Raw genomic sequence first — 22,448 nt, 5'->3', positions numbered from 1 at the left:
TAAAGTGTGTGTAGTACTAACAGTGAGAGGAAGAAACATTGTCTTGGAAAATTGGTGCCGGTAGAGGTGATCAGCTGTGTTGAAGTGAATGAGTGCCAGGTCAAACACACAAGAAATGGTATCATAGGGACTGGGCATGCTTTGCTGTAGCTTGACCACGTTGGGGAGCAGGAGGTGTGTGACTTGAACACAATGTTTAGAACTTCACAGTTTTTGCTCAGGCTAGTCATGGATAGGTTTAACTGTTAACTTTCAATTTAATTTTTCCTTGGTGATTTGCAGGTCAAATTTATTTCAAAGTCCAAAGTTTGTTCTATCTACCCTGCTGCAAGCTCAACCTGCAAACTGAAAACTCTGCCTCTCCTAATTTGTAAAGCACAATTTGGAATCTGTACATAAAATGCTGCATTGGACATGAACTTAGGACATAAGGAAACGGGAATTCACCATTTCTTTGTAAGTACTTGTTTTGGGTGTTAATAAAGCAATGCTTGTAAATTAGGTAAGCACAAGGAGAAAGTTGAAGTTGGGTCTGTTGGGTAAGGAAAGATATGAGATTATGTTCAGTGTTTATCAATGAAGATAGTATAATCTGTATCCTTGGTACCCGTCTGAGTCCCTCCCCAACTCCATTCCCAATTGTTACTTTTCCTAATTGCATTTTTTTCCAGCTGATTTTGTCAATATGGCCTCTGAGCATTAAGGAATAGTAATATTGTAGATAAGTCTCTCGATGCTTATGACTTAAGTAATATTTATTATGCAATTCTGACAAAAATAGAAGTGAAATACTTTTTGAATATTTAAAAGGTTTCTAACGTGTCATTTTAAAGTACAAATGTGATGTAGCACTTTCAGAATGAATCTAAAATCTCAAGGAAGGTTAATCATAGTAGTGTTAGCATAAAATGATGCTTGCCAGAGGATAAAGAACCTTTCTGAAGCTTCCATCCACTAGAAGGTTAGCACCATGCTCAGACATCAGCACTGGTGTATTTTTTAGGTCAATTTTGGAGACAATGGCAAAATTAGGTATGAGTTTCACTTCCTTTAAATCCTGTAAATTTGCTGAATTCCTCTTTGGGCTCTTAAACTTAAATACTTTACATACTGCATGATAGTAGTATATAATGATCAATTATGTCCGTGTGCCATAAATTCCCCTCTTGACTATTAGCTCCTGAGAGTCAATTTTTAAAAAACAAACCAAATCCATCCAACCATCTCAGGTAACTCTAGTGAACCCAATTTAAAGACAGATATTTGGAAACCACTTGAGCAAATGACCTCCAGCTTATGAACTAATTGATTCCTGGATGCTTAAAAAACAAGTTTATGTAAATCAAATCCTTATTTCCCATATACATAATGTTATAAACCGGGACACCAATCCTGGAAACCATTTCATACCTTAAAAATACCAAAATTACCTTCACAAGAATTAACTCAAAATACGTCACAGATCTAAATATAAAATACAAAACTATAAATTTCCTAGAAGATAACACAGAAGAAAACCTAGATGGCCTTGGGTATGGTGATGATGGTACTTTTAGATAATATACCAAAGGCATGATCCATGAAAAAAAAATTGATGAGCTGAACTTCATTAAAATTAAAATAATCTGCTCTGCAAAAGACAATATCAAGAGAATTAGAAGACAAGACACATACTGGGAGAAAATATTTGCAAAGGACTCATCTGATAAAGGACTGTAACTACAATCATTAGTTAAGGGATACACAAGATAAAAAGACATAAGATGTAACTTCTAAAACATAAAAAATTGTTGGGTGGGGGAGAGCAAAAATGTAGAGCTTTAGAATGTTATCAGCCTTAAGTTCTTACCAACTTAACGTAGACTGTTACAGATGTAAGTTGTTATATGTAAGCCTCATGGTAACCACAAAGCAAAAACTTATAGTAGATACACAAAACTTAAAGAGAAAGGATTTTAAACATACCACTAAACAAAGTTAGCAAATTACAAAGGAAGAGAGCAAGAGAAGAAGAAAGGAATAGAGAGGAACTATAAAACAACCAGAAAACAATTAACAAAATGACAATAAGTAAATACCTATCAGTAACTGCTTTAAATATAAATGTACTAAATTCCTCAGTCAAAAGACATAGAGTGGCTTAATGGATAAAAGGCAAGACCCGTCTGTATGCTGCCTACTAGACACTCACTTCAGATATAAGGAAACACACAGACTGAAAATGAAAGGATGGAAAAAGCTATTCTATGCAAATGGAAACCAAAAGAAAGCTGGGGTAGCTATACTTATATCAGACAAAATAGATTTTAAAACAAAGACTATAATAAGAGACAAAAAAGGGTATTACATAATGATAAAGGGATCAATCCAACAAGGGGATTTGACATTTGTAAATATTTATACACCCAACATAGGAGCACCTAAACATATAAAGCATATATTAACAGACTAAAGGGAGAAATAACAATACAATAATTTATATCAATGGATAAATCATCTAGACAGAATATCATTACGGAGACACCAGCCTTAAATGACACATTAGATCAGATGAACTTAACAGAAATACACAGAACATTCCATCCAAAAGCAACAGAATACACATTCTTCTAAAGTGCATATGAAACATTATCCATAAGTGATCCTATCTTAGGCCACACAACAATTCTTAATAAACTTAAGAAGATTGAAATCATATCAGGCATCTTTTCCCACCACAGAGGTGGGAAATCAATTACAAGAAGAAAACTGGAAAATTTACAAATAAGTGAAGATTAAACAACATGCTGCTGAACAAGCAATGAGTTAAAGAAGAAATGGAAAGATAAATTAAAAAAAAATACCTTGAGACAAGTGAAAATGGAAATACAACATACCAAAATATATGGGATGCAGCAAAAGCAGTTCTTAGAGGGAAGTTCATAGAGATAATGCCTACATCAAGAAACAAGAAAAATCTCAAACAACCTAGTAATAATATATAGTAATTATATCAAGGTATAATAAGTATTTAATATAATTGTATAATAATCTCAATAGATGCAGAAAAAGCATTTGACAAAGTTCAACATCCATTCATGATTAAAGCTCTCAAAAAAATATGTATAGAAGGAATTACCATAACACAAAATAGGCCATAAGCCATATGTGAAAAGCCCACAGCTAATATCATATTCAGTGAGGAAAAAATGAAAACTTTCTCTTGAATATCTGGTACAAGGCAATAATGCCCACTCTCACCACTTCTATTCAGCATAGTACTGGAAGTCCTAGCCAGAGCAATGAGATAAGAAAAGAGAAATAAAAGGCATCCAAATTGGAAAAGAAGTAAAATTATCCCTATTTGCAGATGATATAATTATATATGTAGAAAACCCTAAAGACTCAACCAACAAAACCTGTTAGAGCTAATAAATGAATTTGGTAAAGTTGAAAGATACAAAATCAACATAAATACAAAAATCAGTCATGTTTCTATATACAAACAATAAACTGTCTGAAAGGGAAATTAAGGAAACAATTCTATTCACAATAGCAACAAAAATAATAAAATACTTAGGAATAAACTTAACAAAAGACATAGACTTATACACTGAAAATTATAAAACATTGATGATGGAAATTAAAGAAGACACAGATAAATGGAAAGACATCTTATGTTCATGAATTGGAAGAATTCATAAAATGTCCATACTACCCAAAGCCATCTGTAGATTCAATGCAACCCCTATCAAAACCCCAATGACATTCTTTACAGAAGTAGTAAAAACAATACCAATATTCATATGGAACCCCAAAAGAATCTTGAGAAGGAAGAGCAAAGCTGGAAGTATCATACTTCCTGATTTCAAACTTTATTACAAAGCTATATCAAAACAGTATGGTACTGGCATAAGAAAGGCTCTCTCAGAATAGAGAGCCCAGGAATAAATCCACACATTTGCAGTCAGCCGATCTTTGGCAAGGATGCTAATTACCCATAATGAGGAAAGGATAGTCTCTTCAATAAATGTTGGGAGAACTGGATATCCCCATGGACCCTTCTCTCACACCATTTACAAAAACCAATTCAAAGCAGATTAAAGGAATAAACATAATTCTCGAAACTGCAAAACTACCAGATTAAAACATAGAGAAAAAGCTTCTTCACATTAGTCTGGGCAATGATTTTTTTGGATATGACACCAAAAGCCCAGGAACAAAAGCAAAAACAGACAATGAGATTTGTCTGTTTTTCTTTGAGATTGCATCAAACTAAAATGTTTCTGCACAACAAAGGAACCAATCAAAAGAGTGGAAAAGCAACCTACAGAATGGGAGAAAATATTTGCAAACAATATAACTGTTAAGGGGTTAATACCTGAAATATATAAATAACTCAATCAGTTAAACAGCAAAAACAAGCAAACAATAAAAACCAAAAATAAACCCGATTAAAAAATGGGCTAAGCGCATAGCACAGGGAGATCAGCTCGGTGCTTTGTGACCACCTAGAGGGGTGGGAGGGAGAGAGATGCAAGAGGGAAGCAATATGGGGACATATGTATATGTATAACTGATTCACTTTGTTTTAAAGCAGAAACTGACACACCATTGTAAAGCAATTATACTCTAATAAAGATGTTTAAAAAAAATAAATGGGCTAAGGACCTGATAGATACTTATCAAAAGAGCACATACAAATGGCCAGCAGGTATACGGATGAAGGGGTGCTCAACGTCACTAATCATCAGAGAAGTGGAAATCAAACCTACAAGGAGATATTACCTCAAACTTGTTAGAATGGCTATTATCAAAAAGACAAAAGAGATGTTGGCAAGGATATAGAGAAAAAGGAACCCTGGTACACTGTTGGTGGGAATGTAAATTAGTACAGCCATTATGGAAAACAGCTTGTAAATTCCTCAGAAAGTTAAAAATAGAGCTACCATATGATCTAGCAATCTCATATCTGGTTATATAACCAAAGGAAATGAAATCAGTATCTTGAAGAGATATCTGCACTTCTATGGGGTTCATTGCAGCATTATGCACAATATTCAATACATAGAAACAACCTAAAGTGTTCATCAATGGATGAGTGGATAAAGAAAATGTGAATATATATATAGTTCAGCCTTAAAAGAAAAGAAAATCCTGCCATTTGCAACATGGACAAACCTGGAGAACGTTGTGCTAAGTGAAATAAGCCAGACACAGAAAGACAAACTACTACATGATGTCATTTATCTGTGGAATCTAAAACATTTGAACTCATAAAAGCAGAAAAGTAGAAAGGTATTTGCCAGGGGCTGGGGGATGGGAGAAATGGGGAGATGTTCAAATGGTACACATATTCAGTTATGCAGGATGAATAGGTTCTAGAGATCTAATGTACAGCATGTGACCATAGTTAATAATATTGTATTGTATACCTTCAGTTTGCTAGAAGAGTTGATTCTAAGTGTTCTCACTACAAAAAATATAATAACCATGTGAGGTTATGGATATGTTAATTAACTTGATTGTAGTAATCATGTTACAATGTACATGTATATTAAATCATCAAGTTGGGTGCCTTAAATATATACAAGTTATATTTGTCAATACCTCAATGAAGCTGAAAAAGGTGGTAATTGAGAAATTTCAACAGTTTGAACTACCCTCATCAAAAAATGATTCATTTGTAATCAAATAGGTATTATATATCTCATTGTATTATTTTGATCCTTTGAAAGGCAATTATCCATGTAGAAGAAATTCTTAGCCAAACAACATTACAATAGCTAGAATGCTTTGTGTGTCCCAAATATTTTTAACAAATGTGGGTTTTCTAGATTTTGTTTGACAAGGGGTGGGAGGAATTTCACCTGTTCTACCAGAAACCAATAAAGGAGTCCTGTTGCTTTAATGCCTATTTCTCCTGTGCAGAATATTTGTTCAATTTTTTCCAGTTAAACTTAATATATGAAAATCAACTTGAAAAGCATAAATGTGTATCATTAAGGAGGGTAATTCATAATGGATATACTGGCAGAAATGAAATATTTAATTAAACATTGAAAATAAATCCAAATCATCAGTGAGTATTACCCTGATTACAAAAGAGTCATCTTCTTATGCAAAATAGAATATTTATGAATGTGTGTTTTCAGTCATTTTGAATACAGATATGTATTTGGAAAACTCTTCAGATTTATCAAAGTTCCTCTGCCCTAAAGAACCAGTTTTGGTTAAGTTTTTTATCATCCTCATCCCTTTTACAGTGCAAGCTTAAAGAGATGTAATATTTCTATAGTGACTGCTGGCTATATAGTCATTAGAAAATTCAAAATACTGAAATGAATGATGGAAAAAATATGTTTGTATATATAAATAAATCTCGCTTTTAGTTTCTCTGTACTATATGCTTTATTTTCTAATTAGAGATAAATATATAACTACGTGGAAGCTACAAAAAATGTTTCATTGCTATTATGTCATAAGGGTCTCTTTGCTATTTTAGAGTGTGTTTTTAAAACCTGGTATGTTAAAATCTTTTGTGGCAAGTATCAAAATATTGGTTTAGACAGATTTCCTAACTTAGTCTGAACTTCTCTTTATAATTTAATATCCTTCCATTTCTTGGAGAAACATGAGTGCTTTTCTACTGTAGGATAAGTCTCATAGGAAAATGATCATCACCCACATTTTGAAGGAAAATGCTGTGGCTTGGTAGAGACACTGCCTGAAAATTATAGTAAGCTTTGCTAGTTTGAATGAGGTTTTAAATAGTGCACAGAAAAGGTAAAAATACAGACCAAATTCTGTACAGAGTTGACTTCTCTGCTACCTTATTGCTATATAATGCAAAGGAAAATTTATGAAGTCTGTGAGGCAGTTGTACCCTAGGCAGACATAGTAGAAGCACTAACAATATGAGAATAACTTAAAGGATATAGAAACCAACTCTCCACTCCTCCATATCTAAAATATCCATTCACAGTTGCTTTGGTACTTGAAAGTATATAATTAGATATTTATTTCTTTGGATAAAGATATTACATATGCAGGAATTTTTTTTTTTACTTTATATATGATACATTCTGTTCAGCAAATATTTTACAGAATTTTATGTCAAATGCTTTACAAATTGTGGGAATATAAAGTTGAGTGAGATAGAGTCCTTGTCAATTCTCTCACTGTCTAGTAAGAAAAGAAAGCTGTGTTAAGATTAGTGTAATGAACTTTTGTATGCGCTATGTTAGAGTGCTGATTATTGTGAGGGCATAAGTGAGCGAATGACAAACTATTGGGATGGTTAGAAACTGCTGAGGATAATTGAGTGTTGGGTAATTGAGTGTTGAAGGATTAATAGGTATGTTCCAGGTAGACGAGGAGATAAGGTATCCTCAGTAAAAAGAGCCTCTTGAGTATGAAGGCTTGGAGGTGGATTTTTTGAAGAAATTGTAGGCTGTTGCACATAGGTGGAATGAAGGGTGAAAGTGAATACATGGTAAGGGAAGAGCAAGAAGTGAATTAAAATGGGAGAGTAGCCAAGGGTTTGATTATGGGAACATTTTATACCTTGATAAGGCCCTTGGAATTTATTCCATTATCAATATGGGGGGCATAGAATGATTTTAATCAGGGAAATTATGTGGTCAGATTTGTGTAATAGATAATTCTAGTTATGCTGTGGGGGACAGAACGGATGGGAAGACTCTGGAGACAGAGATTATTAGAACATCATTGCAACTAGTGAACCCAAATATGGTAAGGAATTGGACTAAGGCAGTATCAGGAGGAATGGAGAGGAGGGGAGCAATCTGTGAGTCAGGTAGTGCCTTTTATAGAGATAAGTAGTACATCAGTAGGTAGATAAGGAGTACATCAGCAGGTAGAGTGTGGAGAAAAAGATGATTTCAGTTTGGGTCTTGCTGAGTTTCAGATGCCTGTGGATGGAATGCACAAAAGGGGCACTTGATTTTGACAAGTTGAATAATTAAATGAATGATCACATGAAAATAGGACTAGAGAAAAAGTCTGGCCTGGAGATGGAGATGAGCACACAGGTGGTAGATGAAGTCAAGGGAAAGGATAAAATCACTCAGAGACCGCTTGTAAAGCAGGAAGAGATGAAGGCCAAGAATAGAGCCCTGGGGAACACCACCATTTAAAGAGCAAGTATAAGAGAAAGAGCTGAAAGGGAGACTTAGAACTCGTGGGCTGAGTTGTAAGATGGAACACCCAGAAAGCATAAAGTCATAGAAACCGAGTGAGGAGAGAGTTTTAATATTGGGGGGAACAAATGCTGAAGAGAAATCAAGTATCAGAAAACGAAAAAGATTCTATGGGTCTCTCAGGAGGTCATTAGTGACTTTTGCTTGAGGAGTTTAAGTAGTAATGAGGGGGGACTTGCTTGCAGTAGGGTGAAGAGTGAATGAGAGGTGAAGAGAAGTGGTCATTCAATGTAGATTTTCTTTCTAGGAGGTGGTTGTGAGTGGAGAGAAATGTAGGAGGAGGTGATGAAGAATCTAGGGTCAAATTTTTCTTTACTTTTTAATTGTTTGTTTATCTTACTTATTTTTAACAGCTTTCCTGAGGCATAACTGACATATAAACATTGTATATGTTCAAGGTGTGCACCTTATAATAATTCTTGCCTTGTGTTTGATGTCCATTCCCACCTTTAGCACCACTGTCTTCCCAAACAGGGATCCATTCTGCATTACTCATTCTGTTCCTCCAGCAAACCTACCCAAAACAAGCACTGAACTAGGAACCAGGAGACCTGGATTCTGGTCTCGTCTTGCCCCAATGAGCTTTATGATCCTGGACAAGTCACTTAATTTCTATGACTTTCAGGTTACTTATTTTTAAATCATAACAGCTGAAAAGACCCTTTCCATCTCCATCTTTCTATATGTCTTTGACCACTCTTGCATACAAAGGTGTAAACATACTTGTTAATGATAACAACTTAAATGGCATCTGTTTTCAGGATCATTTGTATTGTAGTAGTATTTAAAACCTTTAAGAAAAATTCAAACAATTTAAATTCCAGACAGAAACAAGAGGTGGGGGATTTTGGAGGGCATTGTACTTCCCTGGTACTTGGAAATCATGCCACATAGACACCTTTTCCATGTGTAGAACTCACCCTTACTGATTATATTGTTTAAGATGAGAAGCTAGCTAAGAAACAATAACCAAAATTTGTTCCAGGCCGTGGTAATGAGGCAACTTTTAAACCCTGCTGGTAGTAACAGTTGATTCCAACTCCATCCTTTCAGAAATTCCTTGTCAAGCCCCCAATCTTAGAGTCATCCGTGATTCATTTTTTAAAAATTCCACTCCACGTTCATTCCTTCAGAAAATCCTATTGGCTCTACTTAATAATCTTATTGACTCTATCCAGAGGCTGACCATTTCTCACTATCTCTATTGCTACCGGCCTGGTCTAATTCAGCCACTATTATCTTTTGTCTGTATTATTGCACTAGTCTCCTAACTGGTCTCAGCACTTCCACACTTGCCTCTCTACAGAATATTCTTCTCAAAGTAGTCAGAGTAATCTTATTAAATCATAAGTCAGATCATGTCACTTCTCTGCTCAAAACTGTTCAATGGCTCCCCTATTTCATGCAGAATAGAAACCAAATTCCTTACAATGGCTTGCAAGGCTCTGTGTAAACTGTTCCCCATTTGTTTTCTGACCTCATCCCCTACTGTTTTCTCCCTCATTCACTTTGTTCCAGCCAGAAAGACATCCTTATGTGTCTTCAGTCACACCAAGAACCCTCAAACCTCAGGGCATTTCACTGGATGCTTCCTCTGCTTGGAACACTCATATATATCTTCAAGGCTCACTCTCTCACCTCCTTCAAATATTTGTTCAAATGTCACCTTCTCAATAGGCCTGACTATCCCATTTAAAATTAAATCTTACTTTCTGGTCTCCAATTTACACTTCTGTACCCTAATCTGCAGTTCTATTTTCACTAGGATACTTGTGACATATATAATTTACTAGTTCATTATGTTTAATATTTATTTTGTTTCTTCTTGATAGAAGGAAATCAGAGATTTTTTTGTGTAGTTCACTGGTCTATCCCAAATCACTTAGAAAAGTGCCTGGCGTGTGGTAGGCACTCAATAAATATCAATTGTTGTTGAATTGACAACAATAACATCAACAGTGACTATTATGGTCTGAATGTTTATGTGCCCCCCAAAAATCCATATTTTGAAATTTAACCCCCTAGGTAATGGTATTAGGAGATGGGGCCTTTGGGACGTGATTAGGTCATAAGTGTAGGGGTCTCATGAATGGAATTATTGCCCTTATGAAAGAGGCTCTGCTTAGATCTCTTACTGCTCCTGCCACGTGAGGATACAAACAAAGTTTGTAACCTAGGAAAGGGCCCTCACCTGGCTGTGCTGGTTCCCTGATTTCAGACTTCCAGACTCCAGAACGTTTAGAAATAAATTTCTATTGTTTATAAACTACCCAGTCTTTTGTATTTTATTATAGCAGCCTGAACAGACTAAGACAATGGCCACCTATATTTACATAGCAACTTAGAGTTTTTAAAATATATTTATTTTTGAGAGGCTGTGATAAATATGGCAATGGCGTGGGGCTCCTCCTAATGAAACCTTGTCAGCTAGATTAGTATGAGATTCACCAGGGAAAGCAGAGCCTTAAGGAACTGGGAAAGAAGGTATATACAACACATATGATAAGCAGCGACCCTGCAAAGTCCATTATGCTCAGCTGCTTTTGCGAGAGTGGCCAGTTGAATTAATGATTTGTTGGTTGGGGCTATAGAAAATAGAAAGTATTGTTCCAGAGGTGAGGTAAAGAAGCCATTAAAAAATGAGCATTGCCTAAGTCACAATTTCATCTGTATCTGTCTCTTTTAGAGCATTATAATTAGAGAATATTGTGTTTGGTTGGCTAAGACACCAGTTAAGAAACAGAAAAATTTGTTTACTTTTCAAGTTATCCCCAGATTTGTGTATATGTGGTTTATACATTGTGGATGCAATGGGGAGAAATACCATGCAAGCAATGAGAATAGATATACTGGAAGACTAGGGCCTTTCTTTTGAAATGTGCACATTTAGTCTGTGATATACAGCTTAATGATTCCTTAGTGGTAACAGAAGAAAATCCCAAACGAATTTTGTTTTTGAAATATTAACAAATTTAGCTTGAGAATAGTAGCATCAAAAATATCTGTCTTACATAACTTGTGGGAAACAAAGCTGCTCGAATCTGCATAAGCAAACAAGTATTTTGTTTCTCCCTGAAAAATCAAATTTCCAACCAGAAAATAACCATTTAATTTTAGCTGCAGTAACTAGACTATAAACCAACTAAAGGACCGGTATACCTCCCTTGGGCAGAAAGAGGAAGAGGCTGTATTTGTAAATTCTACTTATGGTTATCTATCTCATTTAATTAGTTAATTAAAATTAAATAAACATGATTTTGTAACTGGAACATATGTTGTGATAGGAAGATTAAATATAAAAGAATTAGATTTCAGGATATAAGAATATGCAAATCTGTTTCTAAAGTAAATCTGGAATTAAAAGTTGTATAGTTGTCTAGAAAGATATTAATTATGTATTTAAATAAATAGAATATGGAAAATAACACAAGTTGAAAATATATCATTAATATAATGAATTCCCAGCTCTATTGTTCTTGTTACATGCATGATAGGCTAAATTTAATTTTTAAAAAGCTTTTCTTTGCAAAAATATGCATGATATAAAACTGTTCTTGTAAGCTCTTCTAAAAGACTTTATTGAAATTACCCGTTCAGCAAATAATAGTAGAAATTAGTGTCACGTAGCAGTTTCTCGCAAGTTTAACCATCTATATCTCTGCCAAGACAGATGTTCAAATTATGGGGATTCTTTTTATGTCATATATTTACTTAAGTTAGTCTAACTCTGATTTTTCCATTTGTGACACTCTTTAGAACTTTATTTCATTTTTTACTGACTCTCTAGCTCCAGCTACAGGAACTAGACACTTGATAGGAACTGTTTAGTTATTTTTAAAGAAAAATTATTTTTTATTTCCAGTCCCTTGAAATCACAGCTATTGAAGATAATGAGACCAGTGAGTAATTATTCCAGAAAGCAATATTTAACCTCTCATACTGGTAGAGAGATTGTCATCAAGGTAGAGTGTGTTTACATGTCCTAATATCTGGGAGGAAATTATCTGGAGGTAAATAAAATTTTTTAATGAAAAATGCATGGCCGTTAATAATTTAACCGTACATTTTTAAAGCATTAATTCTGTCAGTTGGGAAGGAATTTATATGCAGTTAGAAGAATTCCTGATGGATTGTGGCTTCTATAACAAAGGCAAGAAATCTGGAAGAAGATGATGACAGGTTGCGTATAGCAGCTCAAGGATAACATTTCACTTTGTTAACATCTCCATGCTCTCTCGGTGGCCTTCCAGACATCGTCTCAAGACGGCTGCAGTAGCTGCAGGCACCAAAACCACACAACCAGTATCCTGAGTAGAAAGGGCCAGGGACATAAAAATTTCTTCTTGCAAAGTCTATCTTTTTATATGGGGACAAAAATTTTCCCCAAAGTCTCCTAGTAGACTTATGTCTTGTTGGGCATAACTATTGTGATATGGCCACCTCTATCTCCAAGAAACTTGCGAAGAAATATTTAATGAAGGAAAGTGGGATAATAGGATTTCTGTGACTAGTTGTTATTAATCGTGGGTCATTTTCTAGGGCTAGCAAAAGACTTACCTTCCCTGAGATGAAGGAATCTTAGCCGGCTACCTGAATACAACTAAGATTCTGTTAGGGAAGACTTGACAAGATATGGAATAAGATTTTTCCTGATGTTCTGCAATTATGGCTAACACCCAAAGCTGGCAGTAAAAACAAAAAGTATTACACCTATTGCAATCTATACCTATAAGCAATTGGGGCTGGCCATCATCCTTGGCTTTGTATGTCAAGTACACGGTTATGGTCATATCTGTGCTATAGTGTGTGTCTGTTTATATAAGTATAGAGGTATGTACAAATTACTTAGTAGTTATGAACTCAAAACAGAAAATAGAAAACTTATATTAAAGGACAGCAAATATTTGGAACAAGTAAAGGTCAATACTAAAAGCCAGGCATCAAGAAATATAACTGTGTGGAAAATTGATGCAGTTAATAGGATATCAGTGTTACACTGATACAGTCCAGGAACTTTACTCATGGAGTAAGCATTATTCTTATGGAGCATATATTCTCCTTATTTACTTGCTGTGAATCAATCACAGATTTTACTTTGAGTTTTCTAGAAGCCAGTGCAAAGCAGAAGCATATTTTAATATGTGATTCAAGGCAATATAATGTAGGAGTTAGTTACTTGCTTAAAATGTGGTCATCACTTAACACTAAGACCAGAAACAGATGTCACCTAAGTGTCTCAAAAGAACACTTGTACTACAGAAACAATGTCCTCATTATCATCCTTACTAAAGAGCCAATGATGAGATTCCTAAGATGCTATAAAAAATGAAAATGTAGATGAAATAGAGCAGCAATAGCCATTTTGATTACAAAAATAAGTGTATCACCTAAGACAAACATACTATTTTTCAGGGGGAACTATCAGGATTTTTCTCATGGCTCCTAATTTTATGTTTGAATGCCAGGGTTATCTGAGATTGAGGAGATCACAAGTAAATTTGGCATTTCCATTGTAGTTTCCTCTCCTGAAGGGGAGCAATGTGTGTTGTTAACATAATGTATAATCTAATTTGGGAAGAAACAAAGCTCAACTGGCTTTTATTCAGAGTTAAATACTCAGTTGTTTGTTATTTCTAGTTCTTAAAGCTCAAGATAGAGACTCCCCTGGTGGCGCAGTGGTTAAGAATCCACCTGCCAATGCAGGGGACACAGGTTCGTGCCCTGGTCTGGGGAGATCCCACATGCCACGGAGCAACTAAGCCCATGCGCCACAACTACTGAGCCTGTGCTCTAGAGCTCACGAGCCACAACTACTGAGCCCGCGAGCCACAACTACTGAAGCCTGTGCTCCTAGATCCCATGCTCTGCAACAAGAGAAGCCACCGCAATGAGAAGCCTGTGCACCACAACGAAGAGTAGCCCCTGCTCTCCGCAACTAGAGAAAGCCTGCACGCAGCAACAAAGACCCAACACAGCCAAAAATAAATAAATTAATTTAAAAAAAACTAGAAAAAATAAAAATCAGTATGAGATTAAAAAGAAAAAGCTCAGCATATTAGAACTGAAAACACGTGGTTTGATAATCATTGATCACTGCAAAAGAGTTTGGAGTGTGTGTGTGTGTGTGTGTGTGTGTGTGTGCTTTGACCTTTAATAAATATTTGTTGAGTAAATGAAAGGATGGATGAGTATATTGCTTTTAGTCGTTCAATGGACTGACTCATGAATTTTCTGGTATCATGCCTTTTGTCTGAGACAAAATTTGAGCACTTCCTATTAAAATAGAGACACTGAGCAATATTACTAGAATGCTTTATAACATGGCTTATAAAATGACACAATTTTTAATAACTTGAATACAGGATAGATATGTGAGTGCACAGTAACTCTTACTTTTAAGCTTCAAAGTGAAATCAATAATTACAATAAGGACCTGGCCCAAAATTAAGATCTGAAAATACTTAGTAACCAGTCATTAAGAACAACATATATCTAGAAGCTATTTTCTTTAGCGGGCTGTTTCTGTGTTGAAATCTATAATTGGCAAAAGCAAAGCTGAACAAAATTACAGGCACGAGGGAAAATAGTAAGCCAACTGAAACTCCTTTGTACGTTAGAGACTTTCACTCCCTTTTTGTTACATACCCTGGAGCAGGCTACCAGGACTTGATAAAATTTCTGATTTGGAAATCCTAAAAAACAATAAACAAATAAACAAGAACAGGTCTTGTATCTTTTTACTTATATCTTATGCCTTTTACCTTATCTCTTTTTACTAAGTCATGTTCCTTTTCTCCTTTAAAATGAAGCTCAAAATTTGCTGCCTCTGTCAAGTAGTCTCTGACTCTTTGACCATGATCCACTATTGAGTGTCATTTCAGCTCTTAGGGGTTTAATGAAACATTATTTGTCATTCATGGTGATGTTACATCACATTGTTCTTATACCTTTCTTGCATTTTAAAATTTGGAATCTTTACCTATTTTTGAATAGAAAGCCCCAAAAGTAATAAAAAAGTGATATATCACTTAGGTGATTTGGATTTCTAGGATTATTTTGTCAATTGGTTAACACTAAAATGATTTGATTTTGCAAAATATGCTCCTTAGGGTTTATTAGAACAGTAGATCCTGACCAGGAATACTGGGAGCACTAGAGGTTCCTCAAAGATCACTTCGTGGGCAGCTAGAAAATATAATATTTTTTTCTTTTTTTATTGAATTGTTGATTTACAGTGTGTTAGTTTCTGCTGTACAGCAAAGTGTTTTTATATATATATAATTTTTCATCATCTTTTCCATTATGTGTTATTACAGGATATTGAATATAGTTCCCTATGCCGTACAGCAGGACCTTGTTGTTTATCTATTTTTAATATAGTAGTTTGTGTCTGCTAATCCCAAACTCCTAATTTATCCCTCCCCAGCCCCTTCCCCTTCGGTAACCATAAGTTTGTTTTCTATGTCTGTGAGTCTGTTTCTGTTTTGTAAATAAGTTCATTTGTATCACATTTTAGATTCCATATATAAGTGATATCATATGATATTTGTCTTTCTCTGTCTGACTTCACTTAGTATGATAATCTCTAGTTCCATCCATATTTGTTGCAAATGGCATTATTTCATTCTTTTTTATGGCTGAGTAATATTCTGTTACATATATATATATATATGTATGTATGTGTGTATATATATATATATATATGTATGTATGTGTGTATATATATATATATATATATATATATATATATATATACCACATCTTCTTTATCCATTCATCTGTCAATGGACATTTAGGTTGCTTCCATGTCGTGGCTATTGTAAATAGTGCTGCTATGAACATTGGGGTACATGTATCTTTTCAAATTAGATTTTTCTGTAGATATATGCCCAAGAGTGGGATTGCTGGATCATATGACAACTCTAGTTTTAGTTTTTTAAGGAACCTCCATACTGTTCTCCATAGTGGCTGCACCAGTTTACATTCCCACCAACAGTGGAGGCGGGTTCCCTTTTCTCCACACCCTCTCCAGCATTTATTATTTGTAGACTTTTTAATTATGGCCATTCTGACTGGTGTGAGGTGATATCTCATTGCAGTTTTGATTTGCAGAAAATTTAATATTTTTTAAAAAGTCTAATGGAAGTTTTGTTTATCTGAAGTAAGACCCCTTAGGCTAAATAAACCATTAGATTTTCTTGGTTTTGCCTAGATTATATCAATTCAACAGCATAATTTTGCATTGTTGTAAATAAAGCCTTTTAATTCTTTGTGTCCATGATGGGAATATAGAAGGATTGGTTACCATTTGGATAGACCCTCTTCAGGTCTTTATTAAAAGTAGCATATATTCTACACTTTAGATATTCCATATATGATAGTTTATATTAAAAAGCATACATCACCCCAATTATTGCTTTCTATAAATGTAACCATAGGAATAAAAATATAATTTTAAACTGTTTTCTCTAATAACAACAATCACATATTGAGTGTCTTCTTTGTGAGAGGCAGTCTTAGTCACTGTTCATTCATAATCTTGGTCTTTAAAATGATTCCATGCTGTTATTATTTGTATTTTAATATTAAAGAAATGGAGACTGATAAGGCACAAGTAACTTGCTAAATGTCACCTGGTAAGTAGGCAGAAAATCTAGGATTCAAAAACAGATCTGCCTGAATCCAGAATGCATACTCATACATCTATTCTACGTTGCCTTTCAATGAAAAATGAATGGAGATACAAATTATTATAAGATTTAGAAGAAATATAGCATGCAGGCAAGAGTGTAATCCCCTGTTAGCTTTAAATTCTATGGTTTTCTCATGTCTAGGTAAGTGTTGCTTTTCTATCAAGGAGCTTGATTTAAATTCTGTTTCTGTCCTTTCTGTCTTTTAAAAGCATTTCTTCATCTCTGCCTTTTCCTGCATTTAGAGTTCTTTAGTTTATGAGAGATTATTTTAGCCTCATACTATTTTCTAATTAGTGATTCATTATACCTAGGCCCTATATATGACAGCCTGGGTCTCAGTGCTGTTTATGAAGTGTTTTACTCTTTTCCAAGTGAAAACTGAAAGAATAAAATGGAAAAAAAAGTATATCTGATCTTCCTATTAGAGCAAGCTTTTGCCCCTGTAATTATGTCCTCCGATAAGTTACAGTTACTCATGGCAGAATCTGTTTACTACCAAAAACTATGACAATATTATTATGCTAACATTGCTTCTTTTTCTCTCCCCAAGTCAATATTTGTAAGATATGATGCTTTATTTTAAAAACTAAAAAATTCAGCCCATTTTGAGTTCAGCTGTTCTTAGTGTTTCATAGTCTCCTTTCTTCTCCCTTCCTTTGAATAATATTTTTTAGATTTTTTTATGATTCCATTTTACTTTGGCATGATAGTTACTCCACTTAAAAAATTTTTAATTAGTTGCTCTAAGGTTTATAAAATGCATCTTTACCTTATCACAATCTACCTACAAAAATGTTGTAGCACTTCACAATAGAATGTAAGAAATGTTCAAGAATATGCAACAGTGTATTTCCATTTTCTTCCTTCCATCCTTTGTACTGTTCTCATACATTTTACTTCTGCATTTATTTTAAACCGGATAATACATCATTACACAATTATCTTTTAAATAGATTAAAATAAGGATAAAACTGCTTTTATAATGGTACATATATTCCCCCCACCCCCTACCCCCTGTATCTGGCATACTTTATTCCTTTGTATATACCCAAATTTCTGTCTGGTATCATTTCTTTTGCCTGAAGAGTTTCCTTATATATTGCTTGTAGGCCAGGTTGGCTGAAATAAATTCTCTCAGCTTTTGTTTTTGTGAAAAAGTCTTTATTTTGCCTTCATTTTGAAAGATATTTTCCTTAGATGTAGAATTAAGTTGGCAATCTTTTATTGTTTGGTTTTGGGCTTCAAAGGTGTTGCTTCATTGAGTTTGGGCTTACATATTTTTTGATAAGTCCGCTGTCATTCTTTTATTCATTCCTCTCTATGTTATGTTGCATTTTTCTCTAGCTGACTTCAAGATATTCTCTTTACTTCTGGTTTCAGTGTGCTTAGATGTGTTTTTCGTTGTGTTTATCTTTCTTTGGATTCCCTGAGCTTTTTGGAACTGCTATTTGTTGATTATCTTTCTTTGGGTTCCCTGAGCTTTTTGGAACTGCTATTTGTTGATTTTCATTAACTTTTGGTTCTTGGCCAGTGTCTCTTCAAATTCATCTCTGTGCCATTTTCTCTCTTCTTATTTAGTTCATATATATAGGATCTTTTGATATTGTTTCAGAGCTGTTGGATTCCATGTTGTTTTTTCTCCACTTTTTTTTTTTTCTCTTTGTGTTTCAGTGTGTACTCTGGCTACTTTCAATTGCCCTGTCTTCAAGTTCACTAATTTTTTTTTTTTAAGCTTTGTTTTGTCTGGTCAGCTGATAAGCACCTTGAAGAAATTCTTCATCTCTGATTTTTTTTCTGGATTTTCCATTTGATTTTATATTTCCTAAATCTCTGCTGAAATTTCCCACCTTTCCATGCATATCATACACCCTTTTGACTAGATCCTTTAATCTATCAGCCATAGTTATATTAAATTATTTCCATAATAGTTCCAGTTCCAACATATGGGACATCCCTGTATCTGTTTCTGCTTACAGTTTATCTCTAGGCATTGAGTAATTTTTTCTTGCCTTTTTATGTCTAGTAATTTTTAATTAAATATCTGACATTATATGTAAAAGAACAGTTGAGATATAGGTAAATAATATTTTTACTCAGAGTAGGCATACTTATTTTTCTGTCAGCAGAAGACTGAGTTAATATAGTCAGGAGTTGAACCAGATTTAGGTTTTGCTATTGCCCTAGTTATCTTTAGTGCACTGCAGTCTTCATACTAATCACTAGGGACTGCTATTTTCTTGTGAATATCGTGAGGCCTGGAGTAAGGGGGCATTTTTCTCTATATTCCTGCTGTACCCTCGGCTTTCAACAGGCCTTGAACAATTGTGTCTCTGAGGAAGTCTCTCTACATGCTTCCTTCCTCAGCAGTAGACTGCTGTTTCTTATGCCTTGATGCAAGGCTCATGGAGTAACTGTTTGTTTTTTTCTTTTTTTTCCATTTCTCCTGGATCAGCCTCAATATTAGTCAAGTCCTAGGTTCCTAAGCTTTAGGAGTGGGGGTTTTTCCACATATGATGTGCTTTTGAAAGAGTTGATTCCTTGACAAGGTCCTTTCCCCCCCTTTCAAGCTTTAAAATATATAAATAATCATTTTTATGTGTTTAATCTTTTCATTCTTATCAAGGATTTGAAACTAGATTCTAGTCTCTTATCTTTATATCAGGTCTAATCATCCTGGGTGGCTTAGATACACAGCTAAACCTATCCCTGCACCTATTTTATTCCTCATTTTGCTCCATCTGCCTCTCCCACTATTTTCCTTTTCATCACCTTAACTTGAGTTGTTGGCCAATGATAGAGAAAAACAAATAGATTGGTGCCACAAAATTCATAAATTCCACCCTGAACTGAATCCTCATTTTGTCTTTAAATTTCCGTATTCAGTTCTCTTTCTGTTTATCTAAGTGGTATTTCAACTTTAGTTATGCTCTACTTTACCAACTCCCTGGCATTTAGTAGGAACTAAGGACGTGATCAGATAGTCATTGACCTCACAGAATTTTTAGACCAGTGCTGGATATTGATCAGATTTGGCAATAGCACCTTATATTTGCCATCCTTCATTTCAGAATAGCATCTTGTATTCCTCATGTCTTGCTATGAATCTGTTCGTGCTTATCTTTCTTAGAGTTTGTTCATCTTCTTGGATGTGTAGATTAGTGTCTTTTATCAACTTTGGGAATTTTTTGACCATTATTTCTTCCAGTATTCTTGCTGGACCTTTCCCTTTCTTCTCTCCTTCTGGGACGCCCATTATTTCATGGGCTTGTACACTTGATGGTGTCCCACAGGTCTCTGAGTCTCTGTTAATTTTTCTTTATTCTTTTTTCTTTGTGCTTCTCAGACTAAATCATTTCAATTGAACTAACTTCAAGTTTGCTGATTTTTTTTCCTTCTGCTTGCTCAAATCTACTATGGAAACCCTCTTGTGAATTTTTGTTAATTTTACTTTTTAGCTCCAGAATTTTTTTGACTCATTTTCGTAACTTTTATCTCCATTAGTATTCTCTCTTTGTAGAGACATTGTTATTACAGTTTCTTTAGCTCCTTTCAGTTGTTTCCTTTTGTTCTTTAAACACATTTAAGACAGTTGATTTAAAGTTTTTGTCTAGTAATTTCAATGTCTGTGCTTCTCAGGGATAGTTTAGTTAATTCTTCCTGTGATTAAACCGTACTGCCGGACTTCCCTGGTGGTACAGTGGTTAAGAATCCGCCTGCGAATGCAGGGGACACGGGTTCGAGCCCTGGTCTGGGAAGATCCCACATGCCGTGGAGCAACTAAGCCTGTGTGCCACAACTACTGAGCCTGTGCTCTAAGAGAGCCCATGAGCCACAACTACTGAATCCCGTGCGCCTAGAGCCTGTGCTCCGCAACAAGAGAAGCCACCACAGTGAGAAGCCCGCACACCACAACGAAGAGTAGCCCCTACTCGCCGCAACTAGAGAAAGCCCGCACGCAGCAACAGACCCAATGCATCCAAAAATAAATAAATAAATTTATAACAAAACAAAACAAAAACCATACTGCCTTTTTTTTGCATACTTTGTAATTTTTCTTGCAAAGTGGACATTTTAAATATTATAATGTGGTACCTCTGGAACTCAGATTCTTCCCCTTCTCAGGATTTGCTTTTGTAGTTTGTTGTGGATTGTAGTTGTTTGTTGTTTGTTTAATTACTTTTCTAAACTATTTTTGTAACTTCTGTACTCTGTTTTGTGTGGTCTCTGAAATGTTTAGTTTGCATTCAGGTCATGTTTTGATAGAGTTTTCCTTGAATGCCTGGGGCCAAGAGGAAAGAAAAAGAAAAAGGAAAGGAAAGCTAAGAAAAGAGAGTCTCCTAGTTTTTGCAGATTTGCTCTGTGTGTGTTGGTGGCACTACTTCCACTCAGCCGGGCTGTTTACACCTCTTCCTTAGCCTTCACTTCCTGCTTGTGCTAAGCTTAGAGATCATCCAGAGGTGAACGTATACAGTCTTCTTAGGTTTTTTTCTGAGCATGCATCCTTCCCTGGTCATGCATGTGGCTTTTTATATTCCCCTGTTTATGTGATACTTTTCAGTGTTCTAATTTTCCAAAGAAGCTCCACTGCTTTTCTTCCCAGGCTTTCCACGGGTCCATTGTTCCCCTCAACTGTAATCTCTGGCTTTAGATGACAGTGGATTGTTTATTTGCCTTACAAAGTTTTCAAGGAATTCTCTCTGCATAGCATCTTTTCTACCTCAGAGTTCTGAGTTAGGTGAAACAAAGGCAAGTATCCTGAATCACTGCTTCAGGTAGCCCTCAGATAGGTCACAATGGACAAACACAATTCTTTGAAAGCAGGGTCCTCTTTACTCTTTCATAAACCAGGGGCCGGTGTCCCACAGTGAGAATATAGGCTGCTATCTTCAGTATCACTGCAGGCTGGGGAGGGGGATGGGGCAAGAGCAAGTATAAATGCAATAAAGGTTTCCTACCATTTTAAAGTTGCCTTTTCCCCACCTTGATACAGTATTCACTTGATTGCTATAAATCTTTGGTTCTTTTTCAGAGTTCTGACAAAATTGATTTTGACAGCTTTTGCATTACTTTCTGGTGTTTCTGTGGAGGAATGGGCCCTTGGAGTTAACTGTTCCACCATTTTTGCTGACATTGCCTCTACAAATGGTTTTATATTTGAAATGTTTTTAAAAACCAAAAGAATACTATTTCATGGTTTGTGAAATTTATATGAAATTAAATCTCAGTGTGCACAAATATTTACTAGAATACCTCCACACTTATTCTTTTACCTATCGTCTGTGTCTCCTTTCACACTACAATGGCACAGTTGAGTAGTTGTGTCAGAGATAGTATGTTATTCAGCCTAAAATATTTGTAATCTGGTCCTTTACAGGAAAAGCTTATTTTCCAACCCTTGTTTTAAAATCTCTCAGCTTCTAGTCTTCTCTTTCTCTCTTCCAGCCTCCAAATTGTTGTTATAAAAATCTCATCCAAAATTGTTTTTACTTGTTAGAAATCTTACTTTCGCTTATATGGTGCTTCTCAGTCTGACCTCAACTTGCTGCTTAAGCCT

At 35.1% G+C, this 22,448-nt stretch overlaps 1 protein-coding gene across 2 annotated transcripts in view; it reads left to right on the top strand.

Moving 5' to 3' along the window:
* Positions 1 to 413: 413 nt before the first annotated feature.
* Positions 414 to 22,448, top strand: part of GRM1 (glutamate metabotropic receptor 1) — a 398,541-nt gene continuing 376,506 nt past the window's right edge. For both annotated transcript variants that reach the window (XM_036872141.1, XM_036872142.1), the window contains exon 1: positions 414 to 456. The gene's annotated coding sequence lies outside the window, so the exon portion shown is untranslated. The remainder of the gene's footprint in view (positions 457 to 22,448) is intronic.

The sequence above is a fragment of the Balaenoptera musculus genome, chromosome 12, assembly GCF_009873245.2.
Source record: "Balaenoptera musculus isolate JJ_BM4_2016_0621 chromosome 12, mBalMus1.pri.v3, whole genome shotgun sequence".
NCBI classification, from domain to species: domain Eukaryota; kingdom Metazoa; phylum Chordata; class Mammalia; order Artiodactyla; family Balaenopteridae; genus Balaenoptera; species Balaenoptera musculus.
This window is presented reverse-complemented; position numbering and strand designations above follow the sequence as displayed.